Genomic DNA, 10,960 nt, shown 5'->3' on the forward strand with positions numbered 1-10,960 from the left:
GGGACTGAGAAACCAAAAAGAAGTATTACAAATTCTATTAACGAAATATATGACTTGAAATGTATTCAGGCATTTGGAATATTGTAAAGTTTTTGTTGCTCTTGTTTGGAAATCACCTGGGCTGCATTCATCCACAACTTGTGATCACAAAAACTGTTGGAAAAAGAAGGGTCTAGTGGAAAGAGCACAGGCCTGGAAGTCAGAGGATCTGGGTTCTAATGCTGAGCTGCCAAATGTGCCTCAGTTTCCTCAGCTGTAAAATGGGGATTCACTACCTGGTCTCCATCCTACTTAGACTGTGAACATGTAGTAAATGCTTAGCAAATTCCATAAAAAAGCATATTGGGTCCATATTTGGTCTTTTGATGCAGCAATAGCAACTCATAGCAAAAGACCAAAAATGTATTTGCTAATATACGATGCCCTATTCTAGGAATTTTCTTTGTGGTGAGGAAGGTCTTTGTACTTTCCCATGTTTCACACAGGGTTACTCCAAGGAAGGGATACCAGTCTCTGGCAAAAATGCATCCAGAAAAAACAAAAAGAAAGCATGTGAAAGCCTGAAGGGTCGATGATGTGGGCAGTGGTCTAGGGGAAAGACCACAGGTCTGAAAATCAGAGGACCTGGGTTCTTAAGCTGGCTCTATGACTTGCTTGCTGTATGACCTTGGGCAAGTCATTTTACTCCTCACTGCCTAGATTCCTCATCTGTAAAATGGGGACTGTTCTCCTTCCTACTTAGACTGCGAGTCCCATGTGGGAGAGGGACTTGTGTCCAACCTGATCATCTTGTATCTACCCCAGTGCTTAGTACAGGGCTTGGCATAGAGTAAGTGCTTAAATACCACAACTAATATCATTTGTTGATTTATTGGTTAGAACTACATTAATGTGCACAAATGTAGCAGAAATGGCCACTGTATGACTGACCAATCACTCAATCAGTCAGTGGTATTTATTGAGCACTTACTGTGTGCAGAGCACAGTACTAAACACTTGGGAGAGTACAATACAACAGAGTTGATAAACATGTTTCTTGCCCACAAAAAGCTTACAGTCTAAAGGGGTAGACCAACCCTGACAGTCTGCCCTTGACATTTGCAAGGGTTAGTTGCTTTCAATTCTAATTTTGACTATCCCATTTTTCCCTAGGTCTTTGATCAAAAAGAGTCAACAATTTGTGATTAGACCACAATCTAAACCCCCCTCCTTGTCACAGGCAACCCCCAAGAGTCACTGGGCCAACCACGTCATTTAAAATAAGGTTTGAAGACTATCCCTAGCACTAGTTTCCTAAAATGGGTGCATTTCTTCTAGTGTAGAATTTAATTGGTTTTGAGTCCACATAGATATTCTGAATTTAACCATTCTGCTCTAATCAACTGATTACCATGCTTTAGGCAGTTTTTCCTCATATCTTTAATTTCTCTAAATGGTATTTGTTAAATGCTTAATAAGCACCAGGCACTGTTCTAAGCACTGGAGTAGATAAAAGCTAACCAGGTTGGACACAGTTCATGTCCCCCCTCTCTTTTCCCTCCCCCCATCCCAGACTGTAGCTGGTAGTGGGCAGGGATTTTCTCTATTTGTTGCTGAATTATACTTCCCAAGCGCTTAGTACAATGGTCTGCACACAATAAGCACTCAATACATACGATTGAATGAATGAATGTCCCACACGGTACTCACAGTCTTCATTCCCATTTTTCAGTTAGCTGATTTGCCCAAGGTCACACAGCTGACAAGGGACAAAGCCAGGATTAGAAGCTGGCTCCTTCAGACTCCCAAGCCTGTCCTCTAACCATCATTAATTCATTCATTCATTCAATAGTATTTATTGAGCACTTACTATGTGCAGAACACTGTACTAAGCGCTTGGAATGTACAATTCGGCAACAGATAGAGATAATCCCTGCCCAATGACAGGTTTACAGTCTAATCATTAGGCAACATTATCTCCCAAAGACACCTTAGGTAGGGTTGTTAAATGAAAGACTCCCTGATCAAGGAGTTCCCAGGGTATTTGAGAGAAGGATCTAATCTTGGCCCCTCCCCATATGTCCTAAATTATCTTATTTCTCATATCCCCATCCACCAGTAAGCCTGACCTCGGATAACGGCTTGGCTGCTGGTGGAATGACCACATCTTAGGTTGATGGGCTGCCTTTTCCAGTTTCCCTGCTGCATCCCTGCCTTAGTAAATATGAAGAACTGCCATCATAGTGCTTTGGATACCATGAGCAGTACCTACTCTTGGGCGTAAAATATATTGCCTCCCTAGAATTTACAGTTTCACTGGATCCTTAACATTTTCATGAAGTAATTCATTAGAAAGATGAAGTAATTGCAAAACAGAAGTGTCTTACTTCCAGGATTTCTGGCGGATCTTAAGATAACATGCTGATAGAGTTTCCTTGTTTCCTCATCATTTTTTAGGTTAGCAGAATCTCATTCCATGTTTTCTCTTGGAATGGAATTGGTTGCTGAGGGCATAAAAGGAATCAGTAATGGGGTTAGTAAGGTGGTCAAACTATTATAATAAGGTTAATATAGATCACAACAGGATGTGAAACTATTGATTGCAAATGTTTCCCATTAAGTTCTCTCCTTCCACATCCACTTTCTTCTATTACTTCTGTGCAGAAGCATCATGGCATAGTGGATAGAGCATGGACCTGAGAGTCAGAAAGGTCATGGGTTCTAATCCCAGCTCTGCTGCTTGTCCGCTATGTGACCTTGGGCAAGTCACCTCATTTCTCTGCACCTCAGTTGCCTCATCTGTAAAATGCACTGAGATTGTTGAGCCCCATATGGGACAGGGACTGTGTCCAACCCGATTTGCCAGTATCTACCCCATCAGTATCTACCCCATCGCTTAGTACAGTGACTGGTACTTCAAAAGCGCTTGACAAATATATAATTATTATTACTGATGTTCCCACGTGTCAGTAGGATAATAATGATGGTATTAAAGAGTTAGGGAAAAGGGAAGCATCTGAAAGCATCGGGTTCATAATCGGAAAAGCAGAGAACCCAAGAGACCAGGGAGAAGCAAGAAATTTCATCATCAATATATACTGAACACACACTGAATTCTGTGCTGTACAGAATTCATTCAGCACTAAATGCAGAAGATAATATTTTAGAAAATGAATAGCTTATCTATAAAGCAAGTAAAATATTTTCATAGTAATAGTTAAATCACTAGGGACAGTTTCCGAACAAGTAACAAAGACCTAATATTTACCCACAATACAGTTGGGTTGTCTCCTCCTTTAGAAATTAGTAAGTATTAAGTCATCCCTGTGTTGACTCCATTAGAACTGAAGACAAAAGGCACAGCAATGAATATGGGATGGAGCTGATGTATTCAGCCAAAAGATAAAACAGTAGATTTTCTCAGCCCTGCTATGTAGCCAGAGGGCATTCCAGTCACTGGAAATGTGCAATTCCTTCACCACTGTGATAGGCGGCAAAGAACATTCAGTCAGCGGGAATGGCTTTGTCTTCTGTGACAAAATCAACTGTAAAGTTCCACAGAAATGTGTCAGGTCTTCACTACTGTGAAAGCTGGCACAAGGCTGTCAAGAACAGAAAACTGGCATTAATCTGGGGAGGTTTTGAAGTTTTTAATGTTAGCAATGTGTTTTTTGCTAGATTGGAATTGGCATGGCAGTTAACTTGGCTTGAAATACTAACGCTACTCAGTCTAAGTATCTTTTATCTTGAACTCTTCCCTTGGATGGGGAGTGAGAAGAGGTATCATTTGCTCCCGTTTGGTAAACTGTTAAATTTCATAGTCCACTGTCTCATGGAATATGGAATGAATGCATATCATTCTTCTCATAATTAATGACTATGTTATGCTGCCCCTATGAGGGCAGCAAACTGAGTTATTACACTAACACAACATAAAATGAAAAGATCCACTTATTGAAATCTTTGCCTAGGCTCTAATTATAAGTTCATATTCAAATTTTATTCCCAATATTCAACTTTTATTCCACTGGTTGGAAGATATGGGGTATAAGGCTAGTGATCCACTCTCTCTTTCATCTGAAGACAAGATGAGTAAAGATTAATCATCCTCTTCTTTACAAAATGAAATTTGTAAAGCTGCCAGAATGAACATGATAGGAACTATTACCTCATCTCTCAGACACTCTAAATCGTATTTTTTCCATTCATAAGTCCCAGAACTACCATCTTGGGTGGATAAAAATTAATCATTTGTCCCCACTGGAGAAGAGAAACTTATATGAAAATAAGCAAAGAGCAGAGGCCTCTTCATTTTCTTGCTGTACTTTATTTTTAGCGTGAACACTAATCTCATCCCAGAAGCTTGCCACTGGGGAATCATGTTCCCTGCTGTCTTTTAACTCTCACATTCAGTCTACTTCTAAATCCTGCCTGTTCTTCCTCCACATATGACAAGGATCCTCGCCTCCTTATCTCCTCCATCTACACAACCACTGCTCTGGTCGTTCAGGTTCTCGCCACCTCCAGTCTGAACTACTGCTCTAGCCTCCTCGCTGGTCTCCCCGTCCCTGACCTCTCTCCTCTTTGGTTTATATTCCACTCCTCTGCCTTGCAGATCATCTTGCTCTGCACACAGTAAGCGTTCAATAAATACGATTGAATGAATTTTCCCAAATATGTCTCTCAGCTCTTCAAAAACTTCCAATGGCTATCCATTTCCCCTTGACCATTGTCAGGAAGACCCTCTCCAGCATTCTTCCTTCTTGCATATCTGCTGTCTTCAGCTGCTATTCCCCAGCTTACCTTCTCCCAAGGTAACCTTCTGATCATAACTCACTCACCCACCACCAACCCCCTGTTCACTCCCTTCCCTTTTCCTGGAAATCCTTCCCCACCCATAACTGCTTGACAACAGCTCTCCTCATTTACAAAAGCCCTCCTGAAATCTGAGCTCCTCTAGAAAACATTCTCTTATTAATTTTCCCCAACCCAGGTTATGCCATTTCACCTGCCATCATTAGAATATACAGTCCCTTGTAAATAGATGCCATGTTTATATTTATATATTATATACAAATATGTATATTTATATATATGCATATATGTATATAGACATACACAAATATACATAAATTCCTCTCTAAATTCTAAGTTCCTTGTGGGCAGGGAATGTGTCAACCAACTCTGTTGCACTGTACTCTCTCAAGTGCTTAGTATAGTTCTCTGCATACAAAAAATCTCAATAAATATCACTGATTTATTGATTGATATAACTACCTCGAACACTTATTTATATAGCAATTTGGAAATTGGGAAGCATCATGACTTAGTGGGAAGCAGCATGACATACTGGACAGAGCATGGGTCCGGGAGTCGGACGTCCCTGAGTTCTAATCCCATTTCTGCCACTTGTCTGCTGTGTGACCTTGGATAGCTCATTTAACTCCTCCATTCCTCAGTTACCTCATCTGTACAATGGGGATGAAGACTATGAGCTCCAAGCTGGACCTGGGCTGTGTCCGACCTGATTAACTTGTATCTATCCTAGCGCTTAGTACAGTGCTTGGCACACAATAAGCGCTTAACAAATGCAATTTTAAAAATACACCGATACACAATGAAGTTGTATTCCTGTGAAAATATGAATGGCCGGATCATAGGACTTGTTTCCTTTTAACTTATGTGTTATAAATTCAGATCCATTCCAGAACCTCTGGAAAGACAATATGAAATTCCTTTTTGTGCTATAAACTGAAATGTTAAGTATCGCTAAAGTAATGTTTAATCTTTATTGAAGTAATTCAAACCATACAATTACAACATTAAGTAGATGAGGAGTCATAATAGGATAATGAAGTTTGCAAGGAGCTACAGAAGTACGCTGCTGGCTGTGGTAGTAGTTTCTTAACTTTAATGAAGAATTTTCCTTACTTAAGTTGACCAGCAGTTTTTTGTCTTTTCTTCCTTAGGGAACCTGTAAAGGGCTAACTTCTTCTGAACCTTTCTACCCTTACAAGTTCCTGAAAGAGTTTGCTGCACAAGATCTCAGAGGTTGCTGCATACAAATCTGGAAGCCAAGATTGCTGGAAAAGAGGAGGAGGAAGAGGCAAGGAGGGAATTGACTTATCTGCGGATGTAATGTTGGGGGATAGCTTATAAATGCTAGGGTGAATCAGTAAAATTTGAGGTCATACACCTGAGTTTCACAGAATGGGAGTTGCTCATAACCTGGCGTACATCTGTACTTTTCTTTTTAGGCACATTAATTTACTACTGATAATTATGGTGCTCGTTAAACACCATGTGCTAAGCACTGTGCAAGTACGAGGTAGATACAAGATAACCAGAGTGGATGCAGATCCTGTCCTATGTGTCATGGGTTCGAATCCCAGCTCTGCCACTTGGCAGCTGTGTGACCTTGGGCAAGTCACAACTTCTCTGTGCCTCAGTTACCTCATCTGTAAAATGGGGATTAACTGTGAGCCTCATGTGGGACAACCCAATTACCCTGAATCTACCCCAGCGCTTAGAACAGTGCTCTGCACATAGCAAGCTCTTAACAAATACCAACATTATTATTATCATTACTATTATGTGTGGTTCACAGTCTAACTAGGACATGGTAGGATTTAAACCCCATTAATAGATGAGGAAACACAGGCACTGAAAAGTTCATTCATTCATTCCATCATATTTACGGAATCCCTACTGTGTACAGAGCACTGTACTAGCGCTTGGAAAGTATGTCAGCAACAGAGAGAATCAATCCCTGCCCACAACGGGCTCACCGTCTAGAAGAGGAGAGACAGACGTCAAAACCAGATCACAACAAGAAAAGTTGTGGCTTCCAAGGTCACACAGCAGACCAGGTCCTCTCACTGTCAAACCTGGGCTTTCTCCATTACTTTACATTCCATTCTCTGGTAACTATCTGATAACTTTGATGCTATTGATGCCTGTCTTCTTGTTTTGTTTTGTTGTCTCTCTCCCCCTTCTAGACTGTGAGCCCTTTGTTGGGTAGGGATTGTCTCTATCTATTGCCAAATTGTACTTTCCAAGTACTGAGTACAGAGTTCTGCACAGAGTAAGCGCTCAATAAATGCAATTGAATGAATCTGTTCCTTTCCCCTCTTCTCTCTGTGTGTCAATCATTTGTGCCAGTCTAAGACTCTGGTGGTTTGTAAGTCCCTCGTAAACAGGGATCGTGTTTTTTCTCTACTGCACTCTCCCAGATGCTTAGTTATGTGAGGAGGTGCTTAATAAGTGTGATTGATGATGACGATAAAGAATCTCAATGAGTAGATGTGTATCTAAGGGCAACCTCAATTTAGCTATCTGTCAGGGAATATTCTACCTATATGTAGATTAGTTATAAGCAAAATAGCCAAGGCGGAAGGAGGAACCAAACAGTAAACTTAAAAATGTAGGTCTATTATCTTTCTAGGAAAAATATTTTCTTGGCCAACAGAATTATAAACATCTGTCATAAATCTCAGGGTTATACATATCTGTCTCTATTAAAGCTAGTGATTGTACAAGCATCTCTTTGTAACTAATGGAACTGTGTCAAACAGAATCATCATTTTGCTGTCAAACTGTCCAAACTACTATATTAAGAGAATGAACAAACAAAATCACTTGTCATTCTTTTCGTTGCCAATGAAAGGAACCATATGCTGGTTTCTCAAGAAGGAAATCAGACAGAGAAGGACCAGTTTTATGGCTATTGTTATTAATGACAACAAATAAATAACTGTAATATTTCTTAAGTTGTAGGCATCAAGAACCATACCAAGCCCTGGGCTAAAATATATTACAATGAGATTAGACACAGCCCCTGTTTGTCCTGGGGCTCACACCCTAAGGGGGATGTAAAATAGGCAACTAATTCTTATTTTACAAATGAGGAAAGGTTCAAAGCAGTTAAGTGACTTGCCTAAATTCATAGGAAGCAAGTGGCAGAGCTGAGATAAGGAGCCAGACCCCCTAGCTTTGTGCTTTTCTTACCAATCTCTACTCTGTGATTGGACTTGTCTCAGAGTTTAGTCAGAGCTGCAAAGTGGCTTCACAAATAGCCCACTTAGCCACAGATCCTGTATGAGTCCAGCAAGGGCTGATGTGAACTTCATTTAAAAGGTCTCAGTCGGGACCCAATCCTGGAGAGTAATCATGGGAAAAGTACCTACCTACTGGTTATTTTGAGGAGTTCTAAGTTAACTGGGTAACTAAATACCTGGAAACACGAATTCAAGACTGATTTCTTTTAAAATTTTTTAAGTGCATATTATGTACCAAATACTATAATAAGCAATGGGATACATACAAGATAATCAGTTGGAACACAATCCATATGACACATGGGTCTCACAATCTTCTTCATCCCCATCTCACAGATGAGGGAACTGAGGCATACAGAAGTTAAGTGACTTGCCCAAGTTCACACAAAAGACAAGTGACAGAGCTAGAATTAGAACCCAAATCCTCGGACTCCCAGGGCCACGTTCTTTCCCCTAGGACATGCTGCTTCTCTAACTCTTTTTTATTATTGGATTCATTAAGTGTTTACTATATGCCAGGCACTGTACTAATTATTCGGGTGGTTAAACACTAATCAGGTTGGACAGAGTCCATGCCCCATGTCCCCACTGGGTGGGGGGAAGGGAGCTACTTTAGGGGAACAGGGGGCCCCATTTGGCTGGCCCTGAGATCTTAGAGAAAGGATGAAAAGACCTCTCCAACTGCACCTTAACCCATATTGTCTTTTCTTATGCCGTCAGGTCATCTCCCACCCATAGCGACGCCACAGACATATCTCTTCCAGAACGCCCCATCTGCAATTCTTCTGGTAGTGTATCCATAGAGTTTTTTAGGTAAAAATATGGAAGTGGTTCACCACTGCCTCCTTCTGCACATTCAACCTGAGTCTCCACCCTTGGCTCTCTCCCATGCCGCTACTGCCCAGATCAGGTGAGTTTTAACTTGTAGCAGATTGCCTTCCACTCGCTAGCCACTGGCCAAGCTAAGAATGGAATAGGTAGGCCTCTGCTTGACTCTCCCTCCCATAGCTGAGACTGGTAGAGGACTGGAAACTCTCCAGGTGCAACCCTGAGGGGGGAACCCATATTACGTGGTATTTTTTGAGCTCTTACTATGTGCTACGTACTGCCGTAGATTCAAGATAAAGACATAATCAAGGAAGGAAGGGATAAACTCCAAAACTAATGTATAGGTCAAGCTTATGTCTAAAGGATTAGATTGACTGTATCGGCCTATAACTGAATAATGGAACTTCTGAAGATAAGAATCTGTAGTTTGCTTTTCAATTCAACCTGAAGGAAAGGACCACACATTTAGCAACATTGGGAACTGACTTTATTCAGTCAGCAAGTTAAGGATATCAGGGATGTCATGACACAGATTCCAGTGCTTGATGGCCCAAAGCCCTTGCATTGTGATTATGGCAAAATGACCCAAACCCTGTCATACCGAGACAAAAACAGACATACAGACCCAGAGACAAGGGCAGATATGGAAACACCGAAATAAATGAAGATACAGAAAAGACTAAAGTAAGACTACACTTCCCAGGGTCTTAAGCAGTGTGACTCAGTGGATATAGCACGGGTTTGGGAGTCAGAAATCACGAGTTCAAATCCCGGCTCAGCCACTTGTCAGCTGTGTGATTTTGGGCAAGTCACTTCACTTCTCTGTGCCTCAGTTCCCTTATCTGTAAAATGTGGATGAAGACTGTGAGCCCCACGTGGGACAACCCGCTCACCTTGTATCCTCCCCAGTGCTTAGAACAATGCTTTGCACATAGTAAGCGCTTAACAAATGCCATCATTATTATTATCATTATTATTATTATTGAATGACCTCCATTTGACCTGAGGAAATAGGCTCTAATCTTCCTTGACCTTTCAGGAGTCTGTTACACTGGTCACTCCCATCCCCTAGACTCTCCCAGCACTTGATTTCACCCATCATGCTTTCTACCGGTTCCCTTTCTACCACTCCTCACCATGTGGGCACCTTAATATATATCTTTAGCTCAGTAAAGGGAGGGAATCATTATTCTCCAAAGTAAATCCTTACGTCTATAGCCTATTTTTACTAATAGTATCGGTTGAGCAGAAAGAGATATTAAACCTGACCACAATTCTCAAATCACATCAGAAGCCGATTATCTTCAGGCAGGATTCAAGGCAATTAATTGTATTTATTGAGTGCTTACTGTGGGGAGAGCATTGGACTAAACACCTGGGAGTGTACAATTTAACAGAGTTGGCTGACGCCTACCCACAGTGAGCTTCCGCATTCACAGAGCAGAGACTAGCCAGCGGTGAGAGTTTGGGTCTCCAAGTTATCACTTATTGAAACTTTGCTCTGCCCCAGAGGTCAGTGTAGCTCGCCTGTTGGCAGTGAAGGTATCCTCCTCCCAGAAATCCTCAACGACTTTGGGAAATGTAGACAACAAGCATTCTGGGTCATGCAGTTTTTTTGTTTTCCTTTTCTTACCCACCATCTTTTTGTCAGTCCTGATTAGAGAATTTGAAATCATACTTCTCTTACTTGAAAGACTGTCAGTGACACATCCAACTACACACCAGCCTTGAGGTCTTAGCCTTATATCCTTTTGTTTTCTCCATGGAATTTCCACATAGCTAGCATGTTAAATGTGTGCCCGCTTGTCTCCATCGTTGGGCTGTGAGTACCGTAAGAACAGTGACCATATCTGACATTTGATTGCCTGCTACCCAGCAACTAAAACAGTGCTGTCCACACTAAGGTTATTTAGTAAATATGGGTGAATATCAATCAATCATATTTATTGAGTGCTTACTATGTGCAGAGCACTGTATTAAGCACTTGGGAAAGTATCGTTATGATGATCAAGTCATATGATAAAAAAGGAAAGTGCACACCACATCACTGGCACACATCTAAGTGATGTTGGAAAGTATAAAAACAAAGTGTTAAT

At 41.1% G+C, this 10,960-nt stretch overlaps 1 non-coding gene across 1 annotated transcript; it reads right to left on the minus strand.

The window, feature by feature from the left end:
- Nucleotides 1–8,956: 8,956 nt before the first annotated feature.
- On the minus strand, nucleotides 8,957–9,094 carry LOC114809604. Its single transcript, XR_003757380.1, has one exon. It is a non-coding gene; the product is annotated as a small nucleolar RNA SNORA7 (small nucleolar RNA).
- Nucleotides 9,095–10,960: the final 1,866 nt, after the last annotated feature.

Source organism: Ornithorhynchus anatinus, chromosome 2 (genome assembly GCF_004115215.2).
Source record: "Ornithorhynchus anatinus isolate Pmale09 chromosome 2, mOrnAna1.pri.v4, whole genome shotgun sequence".
Lineage (NCBI taxonomy): Eukaryota > Metazoa > Chordata > Mammalia > Monotremata > Ornithorhynchidae > Ornithorhynchus > Ornithorhynchus anatinus.